The sequence below is a fragment of the Mesoplodon mirus genome (assembly GCF_964341445.2).
Source record: "Mesoplodon mirus genome assembly, chromosome: 20".
NCBI classification, from domain to species: Eukaryota; Metazoa; Chordata; class Mammalia; order Artiodactyla; family Ziphiidae; genus Mesoplodon; species Mesoplodon mirus.
Genome location: NC_138996.1, coordinates 7,034,933 through 7,053,938, shown reverse-complemented (window position 1 = coordinate 7,053,938; position 19,006 = coordinate 7,034,933). Strand labels below are relative to the sequence as shown.

The window sequence follows — 19,006 nt, the reverse complement described above, 5'->3', positions numbered from 1 at the left end:
CTGGTTGAAGCAAGGTCCACAGGCGATTTTGCCCCTTAAGGGGACACGGAGTTGACCAATGGAGAGGCAGCAGTGGGTAGTGGCTCTTTCCCTGGCTTCTAGTCCTGGCTGGAAGCTGCTTAACCACTCTGTTCTCAGTATTTTAATTTGTACAACTAGTACTTTTCTTATAACATTCTTAATTTAATTGGTATGTGTTATATTTGAAAAGAAAAACCTAATATACAGAGCCATCAAGATGGCAGTATGGGAATAAGGTGAGAGTACTTAGTGGCCAGATTGCTAGGGGTCTTGAGTGACGGGGTTAAGCAGGAGTTGGCAAACTAGGGCCCCTGTGCTCATCTCTTGTCTTTGTAGATGACGTTTTATTGGGACACAGCCATGGGTTAATTTATCATCGTCTCTGACGGCTTTTTCTACAGTGGCAGAGTTGAGTGTTTGCATCACGACTTTATGGCCCATGAAGCTTAAAATATTTACTCTTTGGTCCTTTACAGAAAAAGTCTGCTGACTCCTGAGTTAAAGAATTACAGCTTTAATTTAGTTGCACTGGGGATCCATTTAAAATTTCTGTTTTGTTTTGTTTGGGGGAAGGAAAGGTATATAGTAGACAGTAGTAACAACAATGCCACCGGAGAAGTGTGTTAGGAAGATTAACCTAGTGAAGTTGCCTAGAGTGCGTTGGAGGGTGTGAGTTCGTGTTGAGGTGGGTAGGCTGTTTAGGACCAGTAGTTAATTCCTGAAGCACGCTAGAGAAGAGATGGTATCCACTGTAGGAAGAGATAGTAATAAGAATGTAAATGGAGGGATAGATGCGTGAGACTCTAAGAAACTAATAATAGTCTTGGAGACGATAAGGGGAGATACGAGGGAATATATGAGGATCTAAAGTATGTCACTGAAGTGACCGGAGGGGTTAGGGGTGCATCTGAAATAGGAGCTAGTTTTATAGGGAAGTTCATCACTATGGTTTTGGCATGTTGAGTGTGTAACATGGTACATCTGTCAGGTAGTTAGAAGTTATTGACTCTTTGCTTTTTTCTGCTTCTCTGGCCAGACCCAACCTTCTGGGAATGGTAGACACAGTTCAGAAAGTAGGCTGCCCTTAATTGCTCAGAGCCCCCCCTACAGGGTCCCAGGAAAGAGAGAATCTGTTTCCTTAGTCCAGTTTTTCTTCTTCCTGGTAGTGCCTTCCAAGAGTGATGGTGGTGGGTTGCATGGTGAAATAATGTGGATGTGTAGCACATGGCTTGTAAATGCCAGCGACTAGATCACTGTCTGTGGGAGAAGCACGGGGCAGTTCCCAGAGGCTCTCTTGAGCATGTTGAAATAATGTGGATGTGTAGCACATGGTTTGTAAATGCCAGCGACTAGATCACTGTCTGTGGGAGAAGCACGGGGCAGTTCCCAGAGGCTCTCTTGAGCATGTTGGCTCAAGTTAGTTCTTCAGACAAAACTCAGAATCTTCCCTTCCACTCTTAGCCTGAGACACACATCCCTTCTAGACTCCTGAGACCTCCACCAGAGGTGAGCTCATTAGACTGTATGTGAACTGCTTCTGGCTGTTGTTTACTTTGTATTTTTTTCTTGTTATGTTGTCATTATCATAAGTTGGGTGGTTCTTTTGCCAACACAGATGGGAATGTAGCCTTGATACCTTTAACTTGGTAAGATTTATTTTCTGTTTGGCTTTCTTCAGGCTTGTAATTAAAGGATACAAACTGGTCTCGAGTTACTTTGTTTTTTCTCCTTGTTCTGTCATCCCAGTCCAACTCTAGACCCTTGCCTCAGAGGTCTGGTCTGGCCAATTACATTTTCTTCTGAATTAACTAAACTCTTGACATCTTTCCCTTTTCCTGTATAGTAGTCTCCGTCTGATGAGCGCTTCCAGTCAATGGAAGTGTGAGGTGGACTGAAGCTCAGGGCACATGTCAGATCTGGGCACCTGGAGTGATCAGGGCAGAGCCTTCCTTTCAAATACAATTTTGTAGTTTTCAGTTAACTTTTCAGGCAACCTTCTCAGTGTAACCTTACAACAGCCCTGTGAGGTAAACATCTCGTTTGCCTACAGTAATTAATTGTTCAAATTATATTGAAAATTAATTGCAAATTTTTATTTTAGTGAGTACAAAAGGCTGGAAAAGTTGACTTTTAGTGAGATTTTTTAAAGTAATAGGTGAAAGCTGAGGCTCAGGAAGGCAGAATTCCTTGTCCCAATCACATGGTAAGTAACGGAACAGAGGCCGATTCCCAGTAGTAGTCGTGACGTCAGCTGGATCTCACTGATGTTCCCTAAGTGCTGGGCACTGCTTTAAGTATTTTATGTGTATTAACTCATTTAGAATACTTTTGCCACAACACCAGTTTGTCTGTTGGCTGATAGATGTTTCTTCCAAGCTCTTGCATTTTAGAAGGTGAAGAATACAAAGTGAGGAGAGCAGTGAGCTGAGAACTAATCAATTTTTGGGACAACCTATAACTTAAGGACAGAAGAAATGCAAGAAGCCGGGGAAACAGCAGAATGGCAGAAGCGATAGCACGACTAGGGTGGCGTATTGTCACACGAGCGCGTGGACGAGAGGGATTGTAGAAGAAACTCCTACCCTTCCATCCCATGACTGACTGGACTGCACGCTGCTCTTAGGGCTGGACCTAGAGTCCATGTGGTCCTGCTTCCCCGCCAAGGGGTGGGACGTTACAGTTTACTGTAACATAGCTGATACAAGGTGAGAGTTTATGAACAGAATCTCTTACTGAAAGAAAGAAAATAAAAAGAAACGGCAAATAAATGAAGGAGTTTATAGGAGAGAGAATTATAATCCTAATTTAACTAAAGGCTAGCCAGAAATCGGCTTGATGAGTACAGATCCTAGGGCCCTCTGGCTACTTCAGTTGCCCACTTAAATGTCGTTCGGATAATTATTGACTTTTCTACTTCGGGGAAGATTCAGTTCCTCCTAGAATTTGCTTTCAAGTTTTACCTTTGCGTATGGTGTCCGCTTTAGCCCAAGACTCTGGAGCATTCTTTCTCCTCCAGTGCTGTCCTTGCACCCTTGGGTTCTGATTCCATCCCAGGCCCCATACATGAGGATGGCAGTTTCCTGACTGACCACAGAAATCTTCCTTGCCTGTTACGTGCAACCTGAGTTTTAGGCCATCTTAAGCTGACTTTGCAGTTGTGACATTTGTGCTTCCTGGGTATCTCAGTGATATGGGGGTACAGCAGTGAACAAAACAGATACAAATCATTTACTTCGTGGAGGTTTCCTTTGGGTCAGTGGGGCTTATAGTTAGATTACATTCTGAATAATATTAATTAGCCAGTTGTCAATATAAGAATCTACCTAAGATAATATTGGGAATAACGAGAGCAGTCAACAGTAACTGAATTATATTACTGAATGGCATGTTGTATGTTCATTATAAATGATGTTTACATGGTTTATAGAATAAAAAATAACATAAGTATTATTGTAAATAAGTTAATATGCGCAACAAGGGAAAAATGTTTAAATTCCCAAACTGTGGTAGCATAAAAGACAGGCATGAAGTCCAGCCCAGTGTGAAGCAGAAGCTTTGTTTCCTCCTGCTCTTCTCAGACTCACATTCGGGCCGCCAACTAAATTCCTTTCCTTCTACTTTTTAAAAAATGTGATCTGAGGGATGTTTCTTGCCCTTCTTATCTTCTAATTGTGCGTTGGCCAGGTGGCTTAAACTCTCTCTATGCTCTTATCTGTAAAAAAGGAGTTAATATTCTCCATACCCCGAGAACCCTCTTACACTGTTTGGTGGGAATGTAAATTGGTGCAGCCACTGTGGAAGGTAGTATGGAGGTTCCTCAGAAAACTAAAAGCAGAGCTACCGTAGATCCAGCAATCCCACTTCTGGGCATATACCCAGACAAAACTATAATTTGTAAAGATACATGCACTCCTATGTTCATAGTAGCACTATTTACAATAGCTAAGACATGGAAACAACCTAAATGTCCATCGACAGATGAGTGGATAAAGAAGATGTGGTACATATGGAATGGAATATTACTCAGCCATAAGAAAGAATGAAATAATGCCATTTGCAGCAGCATGGATGGACCTAGAGATTATCATATTAAGCGAAGTAAGTCAGAAAGAGAAAGACAAATACCATATATTACTTATATGCAAAATCTAAAAAACGACACAAATGATGAACGTATCTACGAAACAAAAACAGACAGGTGTAGAGAACAGACTTGTGGTTGCCAAGGGGGAGGGGAGTGGGGGAAGGAAGGACTGGGAGTTTGGGATTAGCAGATGCAAACTGCTAATAGGATGGATAAACAGCAAGGTCCTACTGTATAGCACAGGGAACTATATTCAGTGGCCTGTGTTAAACCATAAAGGAAAAGAATGTGAAAAAGAATACATATACATATAACTGAGTCACTTTGCTGTACAGCAGAAATTAAACACAGCATTGTAAATCAACTATACTTCAGTAAAATTTAAAAAAATTAAAAAAAAAAACCTCTACACCCCCAAATTACCAGAAAAGGAGGAGTGGCTTTATATTCAAGTTTTTACCATTTCTGAATTAGGGATGCTTTGATTGTTTTTGAATAACAAAGAACTTTTGGAGAATACGTATTAGCTTGGAATAACTACAGATAATTCTAGTTGGGATGCTTACAGAGATCACTAAAACAGGTTTAAGAAAAGAGGAGAAAACAAATTTAACACACATTTAGTCATTATACCTGAAGAAATGATCCTGGAGTTGCAGGTGTTGGATGTCACTGTAAACTGGCTTTTAAAGGTGACTTTTAAAGGTCAGACAGTGAGTGTAGCACTGAATGGATTCTGTGCATTAGGATAGAATTTCCAGCTACAGCATCACACAGATTTAAAAATTGCTGTATCTCAACGTAAAGCAGAACCCAAGATGTAATCTAACTGAAAATGAGACTGTAGCGGTAGCAAAGATTCTAACAACAATTGCGTGTGAAAAGCTTGACTCAGATAATTCCCAGAAATGTAAGTCAATAAGAGCAAGTATTTTTATTGTTTTATGTAGTATGTGATTTTATCTATGTACACAATTAACATAAAATATTATGAGAGGCTATTTGATTATTTAATCTACATCCTTAAAGTGTAGCCAATGACTTTTTGTCCATTGGGTTGCCTTACATTTAGGTATACCTGGTCTTTACTTCTTAGGAGATTTGAAGGGTTAAATGAAACAGTTAATTGGGTGTCTGCTGTGTAGTAAGCAAGCACTGGGTAAATAGGGACTGACAGCAAGACCTGCTGCAGGTCTGTTTCCTGCTCTTTCCTTGTCAGCACAGCTGGTGGGGGAGCAGGAACACAGCGGGGAGTGACTTGGAGGGTGACCGGGAGGCCTGGTAGGTAAATAGCATCTTGCCCAGTCTCTCCTCCTCCAGGTCTCCACCGCCCCCCCCCCCACACCCAGTTTGTAGCGCAGAGAAGGTGCAGTGATCTGTACTCTGAGAGGGCTCACCCTCTCCTCAGCAATGCAGACTCTCAGGTCCACCGACTGTGGTCGTCCTGCCAAGCAGTCCTGGGAGAGTTGGAGAGTTTGTAGGTGATTTTTAATTATATCTTTACTGAACAGGAGGTTTCAGACATACACACTTTTTATGAGGTATGTTTCCCTACAAGCTTACTGGGAGGGCTGTGTATGTATTTCTTATAAGTTACAAGTGAATTTTTGTTTTTTTTTTAAAACGATGTTCAGAGTATAAAGCTCTGGCATAATTGTCATTATTTCTAGTCTTGGTGTGCACACCTGTCCTCCCTGCTCACTTGGATTTATTTTCATGTTATGTCTTCCTGGATTCTGTTTTCTATGTTAATCTTAAACATTCAGATGTACCTTATAATAGAGACAGTAGACTAATATGTAAAAACTAAAATTTTATAATCCTGAAATTGGCACTGAGTATGTTTTTTAACATCTAAGAACCAGAATTAAAAAATAAATAACTTGAGATAGGAAAACTGGCTTCTTAGTTGTTGAAATTTGCTCAATAAAACAAAGTTATTTCAAATAAGGAACTGTTGTTACCAGTTCTTCTGATAATCTTGTCTCCTCATGGATTTAGTAATTAATAAAGGCAAATAATAAAATATCATATGTTGTGATAAAATTGGCATTATACAGTCTTTATTTGTAAAATATTTTTAATTCTAAAATCTTATACTAAATTGGATAACAGGAGTTTGCTTGCCTGTTTGTATTACTTTGTTGGAAATTTTTGAGAAGTAACACATTATATCAAATAGCAATTTATTACCTACAGCTTGTCAGTGCTAGTGACAGTAAAGTCTAGAAATACATTACTGATTTGAAATTTTGTTATTCAAGAATAATTAATTATTCATTTCTCTTAAAACTTTCTTACAAGATTTGTTTTTAGGATTTGTTTTAATCAGGTATGGTAAGTCACACAGACACGGGAATAATTGTCATGAAGAAAGAAGTTTGAGCTCACAGATCTCTAGAAACACCTGCAGGGCCACATGGGGATGGAAGGGGGTGGGGAAGAGCACAGCCCAGCCTTTAATGGGGTTTTTGCTGGAAGGAATGGGTAAGGCAGGGTAGATACCTGCGTAAGCTTAGGATTGGATAGTTTGAATAATTTCAAGGGTTAAAGTTTAGGGGTAGTTCCTAGTTGTCCCATGCCAGACCCTTGGGTGATTTAGAGCCGGGGAATATTGGTTTAGGTGGGAGAGGTTGAGGAAGGAGATGCATGGGGTGTGGCTCTGGATTGGTTGATTGGTGCATCAGAAGTGTACTCCCAGGGGAGTTCTTTGCTCTCTTCAGGAAATAGCTAGCCCTGGGAGGGGCTGCCTCTCCAAGATCAAGGCCCCAAATGCCAGAGCATCAACACAGAAAATAAGAAGATACAGTCAATGCAAACTTTATGTTAACACTAAAGATACTTCATAATTTAAATTTCATACTTTCTTCATTAAAAAACATTGGTTGCAGTTGGCTGCTGTATACTTTTGTTTATAAGATCTTAAATTTTAATGAAAAAGTACATTTTATAAATCTAGCTTTTTTGATTGGTACAATCTGTCAGTGATATTTCTAGGAAAACAAATTATCTTTTACAGAAGAGATAGAAACAGAATATTGGTTGGTAAATTTTTTAATGGTTCTCTCATCTGAATATTATTGACATTATCTGTCTTTCAAGGATAATGGCAGCTTTATTAGATTACATTTCAGAAACAAAACAAAACCAGACAGTCAAAGACTTCAGGATGTCACTGCCAACCCAGTCGTAGACTCAGGTGCTGTTTCCGTACGTGTATTTTTTAGAGATAGTGTACATGAGAGACTAGAGAATATGTAACAAATTTATTTTCAAACTTTACTTTTTAAAATGGTGAGTTTTAGGATGTCAGTCAAAGATATTGTTAATTAAAGCCTAATGTGAAATGCTAGACATTTGGAAATGAGACGGTTGTGTGGTTGAGACAGTTTCATTTCCTCACAGTCACTGGTAGACACATTTAAGGGGATCATCTTAGTTATGTAGCCTTTTTATAATCGCAGTAGCTTTATGCAGCACCCTCATTCATGTATTTGAGTTTCTTCCCCTTGTAAGGAGCTTTCTTGGAAAGCTCACCCAGCAACTTCAGCTTATGTCTCACAGGGAGTTGGTGATTCATGGGTTGGTTAATGTTTGTATGACACCAGCAAAGGTTGTCCTTTCTGCTTTTCCTACCAACTCTGGAAAAATCGCAGCTCTTCTTGGAGAAGTTTTTGAAAAGGGAGGAAGCTGGCAGTTGCAGTTTAAAAATGCAGTAATAATGCTAAAAGTAATGATGATTATATTAACAATAATAATAACCTTGAGCTTTTATTGTATACTAGTTGCTAGTTTGAGTGCTTTATATATTTATATGAATAGTTAATTTAATTCTCAGAACAACCTCATTGTTTTCCTCATTTTTTTTGGATGAGAAAATTGAGCCCTTCAGAGGTTAAATCTTGCTTGAGGGACATAATTGGAAAGTGATGGAACCCAGACTGCAAGTCTAGATGGTGTGCTTTAACTGTGTTTTTATAACTTAAAAATCTGTAGCTCAGAAGGAAGGAAACTAAAGCCGAAAGATTTAAAGCCATTGGCCCAAGGTCACTGGAGCAGTCAGCACCGAACTTCCTCTCCTGGGTGTCATTTTCACTGTCTTCACATGCTTTCTCTAGGTGTACTCTCTGCCTTTATCCTCTTATATTTGGGCGAAGCTTCTTGCTATTTTTGACTTGCTGTGGTTCCAAATTCTGAAAATTATATTCTTCCTTTGGAATTGTTTTACTTGACAAGGAAGCCCCCAGGAGTCAGTGTAACTTTATGGACTGAGAGGGTGGACTTTGCAGCCTTAGTGCCTGTATTTGAATCCTACCTGTGCCAGTTTTAGCCATGTAAACTCATACAAGTCAGATACTTCTTGTGTTTCAGTAGTTTTATCTGTAAAATGGGTTAATTATGGTAGCTATCCCACAGGGCTGCTGGTAGGAATAGATATGTTAATACAATAAAGCTGCTTAGTGTGGTGCCTGGCACATAGTAAGCATTTTATAAATATTTTCTATTCTGGCTGTATTATTTATGAGAAATGTATACTCCAAATTAAACTCAGCACATTATCTCACACCTATTAGGTACTCAGTAAATGCATATGGAATGAATAAAAATAATCATCAATTGCTTTGTATTGGCCTTTGCTTTTTATACTGGTTGGAAGATTAAGGTTATAGAAGATGAGATATTTTCAATGTTTGTATTAACCTCCATGACTAAGACTAAGGACCAATATTACATTATGCTCTTCATCTCGTGCTATTTTCCACCTCACATTTCTCATCTACAAAACTATTAGTTTTTACATTTAGTATTTTTATTGAGATTGTGTAGAAAGGTATTGCATACATCTGAGGTACCATTAGTGATATAAAAGTTTATGTCATCATATTTAAAACTAAATGTTAATGTCTTCGAATTTTTTCATGTCACATTTTCCAAGTAATATCAACTACCCATTAAATAAGAATTTAATTGCAGGAATGGTAATGCAGTCGTCAGTAAAATGACTTTAGTTGGCAGCGTCATTTAGCTGTGAGATGAGGACCAGGAAAGCAGGATTGAGATCCTCCCAAAGCAGTTGTTCAACATTACGTTTGCGTTTGCCTTTTCTGTTTAAATAACACAAGAATTAAATCCTTTAAAAGGGAGCCCATCCATCTCCTTTCACATGTGTCCTTCTTGCATCAGAGAAAATGCTGCATAATTCTGAGATGACAGCCCCACCTCTGATGTCACCCGGGGTGGTACAGTCCTCTCCGAGGCTTTGCTGGGGTTCCTGCTGCTGCACTGGGAAAATGGTTACATTAAAGCTCACTCCCGTCATCTCCATTATCTCCTTGGAAGTAGTTTTCACAAATATAGAAAGGCCCTACGGTGGTTGTTTTCGGTAAGCTACCAAGGTGGAGAGCGCAGAGGCAGACGGGAGCGCGAGGGCAGGCTGCTGTGCCTTTGTGACACAGGGAGAGGCGGCAGCTCGCTCAGCCGGGCTCCTGGTGCTCAGAGCGCTTCCGTGGACATCACCCTGTGCATTGCAGGGCCACAGGGGCTGCCAGGAAATCTGAAACTCATTTGCTTCCAGTTACTAGAACGGCAGATTTTGAATTAGCCAGCTTCTTTTCTAGCTAACTTTTCTCAAGCGTTAAGCTGATGAACTGGGCATTTTCTATGATCAATGGGTAACTGCTGGAGCTACAGTAATCTCTGTGAGTAACCTCTATTTGTAGGTCTATGCAGGCAAATATATTTTTATATATCTATCTTTTGTAAAATGCTGCTGTAAAATGATCCGTCTGTATTATTGACTGCTTTTGCTTACTAGTCTTGTCTTTTGACCATCCCAGTAGAAGACTGCTGGGGCTGGATGAGGTTTTGCTGAATCCTGACTAGAGAAGCACATACTGCATTTATCCGGGGTGTCCACGCCAGCCGTTCTTTAATTCCCCAGCCACCAGAAAGACACCACCTGCCCTCCGAGTGCTGTTGCCCAGAACCTCCCCTGGCTTTAACGTGGAATGTTTATTTTAGCATCTGACATTGGATTCTTCAAAATTTTTATTTTTAAATAGAAAACAGAATATTATTCTTACCTGTAATTTTATTTCCTTTCATTGTTGTTGTTCAAACGGCTTTCCTGGGAACACAGAATTCTATCATCCTGTTTCTCCCTGTTTCTGATGTATTATATAGAAAGAAAGAGGAAACCAGCTACCCCTGTAGTTTTAGAAAGCCATCATATTGTGGCACTGGATGGGAATGGGGAGGAGTTTCTCTTAAAGAGCTCAGACTGCTTTCCCCCCGCTCTGCCGGAGTCTCTGGAGGAGAGCGTGGCTAGCCCCAGGCAGCACCACAGCCGCTCTGTGAGCACTGTCCCTGAGGCTGAGGTGGTCTCTGCTGGAGGTTTATTTTTCCTCAGTTTACACATGGGGGTGTGTTTTTCTTACCTGTTGAAAGTGTCACTTTTAGAGTAGTTCCAGATTTATTTCTCTCTCACCAGGGAACTTGACTTCGGTGAAATTTGCATTTTCAGAGATGCTTGAAATTATTGCTCATGTCAATTTGCAGCCTGAATCCTTAGCAAAACTGTGGGCCTCTTATTGAGCATGAAAACTACTGAATGCGAATATGGATCAGCTGAGGCTTGTGACAGGCTGGAGGCTGAGTGGAGCTGTTTTCCACTGTACTTGACATCTGTCTTGGCACACAGTGGTTTAGGGAAGTCCACAGCTGTAGTGGATCATCACTGCTAAGCACTCCAGGCGCTTGGCATTTGTGATTTTTTAAAAAAAGAATTGTATAGTATTTTGAATTTCAACTTGAGTATTAAATTTCTTTAATATTTCAATTTAAAAATATTAAAATATTTAATAAAATATCTTAAATAAGAATTTATATTAATACCACCACATCTGTGTTAACTTTAGCAGAAGAGAGCCTGCTATAAACAAGACTGTGGAGTTCTTTAAAAGCTTAAACTTTTGCTTTTAAAAATAAAGTGAAAACAAAAAAAATCAGTGAAGATCAGAGAAATTTAAAAATTGGGTTTTCAGAGAGTAAAGTGGTGGTGACCAGGGGCTGTCAGGGTGGGGGATATGGGGAGATGCTGGTCAAGGGTACAAACTTACAGTTACAAGATGAATAAGCTCTGGGGCTCCGATGTAAAGCATCGTGGTTATAGTTAATAATATTGTATGATGTACTTTGAAGCTGCTAAGAGAGTAGATCTTAAATGTTTTCACCACAAAAAAGAAGTAATTGTGTGATGTGGCGGAGGCGTTAGCTAAAGCTATAGCTAAAGCTATAGTGGTGATCATTTTTCAATCTGTAAGTTTATCCAATCAACACGTTGTATACTCTGAACCTACACAGTGTTATATATCGATTACATCTCAATAAAGCTGGAAAAAATTAAAATATAAAATTGGGTTTTTAAAAGTCTGGATTCCTAACAGGAAGAAGTAGGAAAAGGATAGAATGGATGAAATCAGAGGAGCAATGATGATCAGAAGCGCTGAGACCGGAAGGAGAAGCATAAAGTGTGGATATAAGAAGAAGCAACTGAGAGTGGATGATAGGTCAAAGTGGAGAATCCTACTGATTGAGAAAAGGAAACCAGCTTTTAAAAACAATGATTTTAAAGATAGGTCTAAATTCAGCTCTTGCAGCTTAGAATTTCTACTCCGTGACGAGTGCCAGGTCTCTGCACGCCGGCAGAGACCTGGATTAAGGTCGCTGGGCTGCTCCTTGGCGCACTTGTCTTACCTTCCGTGTGTTGTGTGCTGCTGCTCCCAGCCCACAGAGCTCCTCTGCAGTTGACTGGAATGGAAAGCTAGCCTCATTTCCCCAGGGACTAGAATTGAAGGAGAAAAATTGGGTTCTGAATCATTAGTATGTGAAATTTAGTTTGTGATGAGCACAGCTGTAACTATTAATCACTTGGGGAAAGAGTGTCCAATTAATAGAACTGTCTCTACTCGTGTGCACATGCTAATAGCTTGTGTAGTGGTTGGCAGACCTTTTCCTGGGTTTTGTAGCATATAAATACCTTAAATATCTGTGCTTTTAGAGAGTTATTAGTGACCAGGTAGTAGCCAGCATCCTCAACTACATACTGTAGCCGTCTCCAAAGTGGGACTTTTATTAGAGTGAAGAGTGTGTACCAAAATATAATGTACTTAGATTACTCATTTAGCAAATTATCATTACTCATACTCATTTTGTATCACCTTTATCATACTAAATATATTTTCTACTGCTTAGTAAAAATGGATTATTCTCCTGTTTGTTTCTTTTTTTAAATAAAACTTTTTCTACTGAACTGCAAATCGAAACCATGCGTGCATCACTGTGATACTGGAGGGGTTTATTGATTGTTAGACTTAGAAACATTGATCATTGTTATTCACAGTTAAGGGTTATGATTACTTATAGATAAAATGCATTTGAGATTTTTTACTCTGCAAGGCTTACTTTTTATGTTGCTTTGTAAATTGGACCTTTGTCTTCAATGTTTTTTATTTTTATTCATTTATTTATTTTATTAGTTTCTACTTTATAGCAAAGTGAATCAGTCATACATATACATCTGTTCCCACATCCCTTCCCTCTTGCATCTCCCTCCCTCCCACTCTCCCTATCCCACCCCTCCAGGCGGTCACAAAGCACCTAGCTGATCTCCCTGTGCTATGCGGCTGCTTCCCACTAGCTATCTACCTTACGTTTGGTAGTGTATATATGTCCATGCTTCTCTTTCGCTTTGTCACAGCTTACCCTTCCCCCTCCCCACATCCTCAAGTCCATTCTTAAGTAGGTCTGTGTCTTTATTCCTGTTTTACCCCTAGGTTCTTCATGACATTTTTTTTTCTTAGATTCCATATATATGTGTTAGCATACGGTATTTGTCTTTCTCTTTCTGACTTACTTCACTCTGTATGACAGACTCTAGGTCTATCCACCTCATTACAAATAGCCCAGTTTTGTTTCTTTTTATGGCTGAGTAATATTCCATTGTATATATGTGCCACATCTTCTTTATCCATTCATCCGATGATGGACACTTAGGTTGTTTCCATCTCTGGGCTATTGTGAATAGAGCTGCAATGAACATTTTGGTACATGTCTCTTTTTGAATTATGGTTTTCTCAGGGTATATGCCTAGTAGTGGGATTGCTGGGTCATATGGTAGTTCTAGTTTTAGTTTTTTAAGGAACCTCCATACTGTTCTCCATAGTGGCTGTACCAATTCACATTCCCACCAGCAGTGCAAGAGTGTTCCCTTTTCTCCACCCCCTCTCCAGCATTTATTGTTTCTAGATTTCTTGATGATGGCCATTCTGACTGGTGTGAGATGATATCTCATTGTAGTTTTGATTTGCATTTCTCTAATGATTAATGATGTTGAGCATTCTTTCATGTGTTTGTTGGCAGTCTGTATATCTTCTTTGGAGAAATGCCTATTTAAGTCTTCTGCCCATTTTTGGATTGGGTTGTTTATTTTTTTGCTATTGAGCTGCATGAGCTGCTTATAAATTTTAGAGATTAATCCTTTGTCAGTTGCTTCATTTGCAAATATTTTCTCCCATTCTGAGGGTTGTCTTTTGGTCTTGTTTATGGTTTCCTTTGCTGTGCAAAAGCTTTTAAGTTTCATTAGGTCCCATGTGTTTATTTTTGTCTTTATTTCCATTTCTCTAGGAGGTGGGTCAAAATGGATCTTGCTGTGATTTATGTCATAGAGTGTTCTGCCTATGTTTTCCTCTAAGAGTTTGATAGTTCCTGGCCTTACATTTAAGTCTTTAATCCATTTTGAGCTTATTTTTGTGTATGGTGTTAGGGAATGATCTAATCTCATACTTTTACATGTCCCTGTCCAGTTTTCCCGGCACCACTTATTGAAGAAACTGTCCTTTCTCCACTGTACATTCCTGCCTCCTTTATCAAAGATAAGTTGACCATATGTGCGTGGGTTTATCTCTGGGCTTTCTATCCTGTTCCATTGATCTATCTTTCTGTTTTTGTGCCAGTACCACACTGTCTTGATTACTGTAGCTTTGTAGTATAGTCTAAAGTCAGGGAGCCTGATTCCTCCAGCTCCATTTTTCGTTCCCAAGATTGCTTTGGCTATTCGGGGTCTTTTGTTTTTCCAAACAAATTTTGAAATTTTTTGTTCTAGTTCTGTGAAAAATGCCAGTGGTAGTTTGATAGGGATTGCATTGAATCTGTAGATTGCTTTGGGTAGTAGAGTCATTTTCACAATATTGATTCTTCTAATCCAGGAGCATGGTATATCTCTCCATCTATTTGTATCATCTTTAATTTCTTTCATCAGTGTCTTATAATTTTCTGCATACAGGTCTTTTGTCTCCTTAGGTAGGTTTATTCCTAGATATTTTATTCTTTTTGTTGCAATGGTAAATGGGAGTGTTTTCTTGATTTCACTTTCAGATTTTTCATCATTAGTGTACAGGAATGCCAGAAATTTCTGTGCATTAATTTTGTATCCTGCTACTTTACCAAATTCATTGATTAGCTCTAGTAGTTTTCTGGTAGCATCTTTAGGATTCTCTATGTATAGTATCATGTCATCTGCAAACAGTGACAGCTTTACTTCTTCTTTTCCAATTTGGATTCCTTTTATTTCCTTTTCTTCTCTGATTGCTGTGGCTAAAACTTCCAAAACTAAGTTGAATAAAAGTGGTGAGAGTGGGCAGCCTTGTCTTGTTTCTGATCTTAGTGGAAATGGTTTCAGTTTTTCACCATTGAGGACAATGTTGGCTGTGGGTTTGTCATATATGGCCTTTATTATGTTGAGGAAAGTTCCCTCTATGCCTACTTTCTGCAGGGTTTTTATCATAAATGGGTGTTGAATTTTGTCGAAAGCTTTCTCTGCATCTATTGAGATGATCATATGGTTTTTCTCCTTCAATCTGTTAATATGGTGTATCACGTTGATTGATTTGCGTATATTGAAGAATCCTTGCATTCCTGGAATAAACCCCACTTGATCATGGTGTATGATCCTTTTAATGTGCTGTTGGATTCTGTTTGCTAGTATTTTGTTGAGGATTTTTGCATCTATGTTCATCAGTGATATTGGCCTGTAGTTTTCTTTCTTTGTGACATCCTTGTCTGGTTTTGGTGTCAAGGTGATGGTGGCCTCGTAGAATGAGTTTGGGAGTGTTCCTCCCTCTGCTATATTTTGGAAGAGTTTGAGAAGGATGGGTGTTAGCTCTTCTCTAAATGTTTGATAGAATTCGCCTGTGAAGCCATCTGGTCCTGGGCTTTTGTTTGTTGGAAGATTTTTAATCACAGTTTCAATTTCAGTGCTTGTGATTGGTCTGTTCATATGTTCTATTTCTTCCTGATTCAGTCTTGGCAGGTTGTGCATTTCTAAGAATTTGTCCATTTCTTCCAGGTTGTCCATTTTATTGGCATAGAGTTGCTTGTAGTAATCTCTCATGATCTTTTGTATTTCTGCAGTGTCAGTTGTTACTTCTCCTTTTTCATTTCTAATTCTATTGATTTGAGTCTTCTCCCTTTTTTTCTGGATGAGTCTGGCTAATGGTTTGTCTATTTTGTTTATCTTCTCAAAGAACCAGCTTTTAGTTTTATTGATCTTTGCTATCGTTTCCTTCATTTCTTTTTCATTTATTTCTGATCTGATCTTTATGATTTCTTTCCTTCTGCTAACTTTGGGGACTTTTTGTTCTTCTTTCACTAATTGCTTTAGGTGCAGGGTCAGGTTGTTTACTGGAGATGTTTCCTGTTTCTTAAGGTGGGATTGTATTGCTATAAACTTCCCCCTTAGAACTGCTTTTGCTACGTCCCATAGGTTTTGGGTCATCGTGTTTCCATTGTCATTTGTTTCTAGGTATTTTTTTATTTCCTCTTTGATTTCTTCAGTGATCAGTTCGTTATTGAGTAGTGTATTGTTTAGCTTCCATGTGTTTGTATTTTTTACAGATCTTTTCCTGTAATTGATGTCTAGTCTCATAGCATTGTGGTCTGAAAAGATACTTGATACAATTTCAATTTTCCTAAATTTACCAAGGCTTGATTTGTGACCCAAGATATGATCTATCCTGAGAATGTTCCATGAGCACTTGAGAAAAATGTGTATTCTCTTGTTTTTGGATGGAATGTCCTATAAATATCAATTAAGTCCATCTTGTTTAATGTATCATTTAAAGCTTGTGTTTCCTTATTTATTTTCATTTTGGATGATCTGTCCATTGGTGAAAGTGGGGTGTTAAAGTCCCCTACTATGATTGCGTTACTGTCGATTTCTCCTTTTATGGCTGTTAGTATTTGCCTTATGTATGGAGGTGCTCCTATGTTGGGTGCATAAATATTTACAATTGTTATATCTTCTGCTTGGTTGATCCCTTGATCATTATGTAGTGTCCTTCTTTGTCTCTTCTAATAGTCTTTATTTTAAAGTCTATTTTGTCTGATATGAGAATTGCTACTCCAGCTTTCTTTTGGTTTCCATTTGCATGGAATATCTTTTTCCATCCCCTTACTTTCAGTCTGTATGTGTCTCTAGGTCTGAAGTGGGTCTCTTGTAGACAGCATATATATGGGTCTTGTTTTTGTATCCATTCAGCCAATCTTTGTCTTTTGGTGGGAGCATTTAGTCCATTTACATTTAAGGTAATTATTGATATGTATGTTCCTATTCCCATTTCCTTAATTGTTTTGGCTTCGTTATTGTAGGTATTTTCCTTCTGTTGCGTTTCTTGCCTAGAGAAGTTCCTTTAGCATTTGTTGTAAAGCTGGTTTGGTGGTGCTGAACTCTCTCAGCTTTTGCTTGTCTGTATAGGTTTTAATTTCTCCATCAAATCTGAATGAGATCCTTGCTGGGTAGAGTAGTCTTGGTTGCAGGTTTTTCTCCTTCATCACTTTAATTATGTCCTGCCACTCCCTTCTGGCTTGTATAGTTTCTGCTGAGAGATCAGCTGTTAACCTGATGGGGATTCCCTTGTGTGTTATTTGTTGTTTTTGCCTTGCTGCTTTTAATATGATTTCTTTGTGTTTAATTTTTGACAGTTTGATTAATATGTGTCTTGGCGTATTTCTCCTTGGATTTATTCTGTATGGGACTCTCTGTGCCTCCTGGACTTGATTAACTATTTCCTTTCCTATATTAGGGAAGTTTTCAATTATAATCTCTTCAAATATTTTCTCAGTCCCTTTCTTTTTCTCTTCTTCTTCTCGAACCCCTATAATTCGAATGTTGGTGTGTTTAATGTTGTCCCAGAGGTCTCTGAGACTGTCCTCTGTTCCTTTCATTCTTTTTTCTTTATTTTGCTCTGCAGCAGTTATTTCCACTATTTTATCTTCCACCTCACTTATCCATTCTTCTGCCTCAGTTATTCTGCTATTGATCCCATCTAGAGTATTTTTCATTTCATTTATTGTGTTTTTAATTGATGCTTGATTCATCTTTAGTTCTTCTAGGTCCTTGTTAACTGTTTCTTGCGTTTTGTCTATTCTATTTCCAAGATTTTGGACCTTGGAAATAGAATCTTGGATCATCTTTACTATCATTATTCTGAATTCTTTTTCAGGTAGACTGCCTATTTCCTCTTCATTTTTTAGGTCTGGTGGGTTTTTATCTTGCTCCTTCTCCTGCCGTGTGTTTTTCTGTCTTCTCACTTTGCTTATCCTACTGTGTTTGGGGTCTCCTTTTTGCAGGCTGTAGGTTCGTAGTTCCTGTTGTTTTTGGTGTCTGTCCCCAGTGGCTAAGGTTGGTTCAGTGGGTTGTGTAGGCTTCCTGGTGGAGGGGACTAGTGCCTGTGTTCTGGTGGATGAGGCTGGATCTTGTCTTTCTGGTGGGCAGGTCCACGTCTGGTGGTGTGTTTTGGGGTGTCTGTGGACTTTTTATGATTTTAGGCAGCCTCTCTGCTAATGGGTGGCGTTGTGTTCCTGTCTTGCTAGTTGTCTGGCATAGGGTGTCCAGCACTGTAGCTTGCTGGTCGTTGAGTGAAGCTGGGTGCTGGTGTTGAGATGGAGATCTCTGGGAGATTTTCGCCGTTTGATATTATGTGGAGCTGGGAGGTCTCTTGTGGACCAGTGTCCTGAAGTTGGCTCTCCCACCTCAGAGGCACAGCAGTGACTCCTGGCTCCTTAATTTGGGATGATTCATTGTCTATTCATGTATTCCACAGATGCAGGGTACATCTAGTTGATTGTGGAGCTTTAATCCGCTGCTTCTGAGGCTGCTGGGAGAGGTTTCCCTTTCTCTTCTTTGTTCTCACAGCTCCTGGGTCTCAGCTTTGGATTTGGCCCCGCCTCTCCGTGTAGGTCGCCGGAGGGCGTCTGTTCTTCGCTCAGACAGGACAGGGTTAACGGAGCAGCCGCTTCGGGGACTCTGGCTCACTCAGGCCGGGGGGCAGTGAGGGGCACGCAGTGCGGGTCGAGCCTGCAGCGGCAGAGGGCGGAGTGACGTTGCAACAGCCCGAGGCGCGCCGTGCGCTCTCCTGGGAAGCCGTCCCTGGATCCCGGGACCCCGGCAGTGACGGGCTTCACAGGCTCCCTGGAAGGGCGGTGTGGACAGTGACCTGCGCTCACACACAGGCCTCTTGGCGGCGGCAGCAGCAGCCCCAGCGTCCCACGCCCGTCTCTGGGGTCCGCGCTTTCAGCCGCAACTTGCGCCCGTCTCTGGAGCTCCTTTAAGCAGCGCTCTTAATCCCCTCTCCTCGCGCACCAGGAAACAAAGAGGGAAGAAAAAGTCTCTTGCCTCTTCGGCATGTCCAAACTTTTTCCCGGACTCCCTCCCGGCTAGCTGTGGCGCATTAGTCCCTTCAGGCTGTGTTCACGCCGCCAACCCCAGTCCTCTCCCTGCACTCCGACTGAAGCCCGAGCCTCAGCTCCCAGTGCCACCCGTCCCGGCGGGCGAGCAGACAAGCC

General features: G+C 40.0%; 1 protein-coding gene across 7 annotated transcripts in view; it reads left to right on the top strand.

Moving 5' to 3' along the window:
• The window catches only part of PSD3 (pleckstrin and Sec7 domain containing 3), a gene marked incomplete at its 3' end in the record, with an annotated part of 575,664 nt that overhangs the window by 162,236 nt on the left and 394,422 nt on the right, over positions 1-19,006 (top strand). The window lies entirely within an intron of this gene.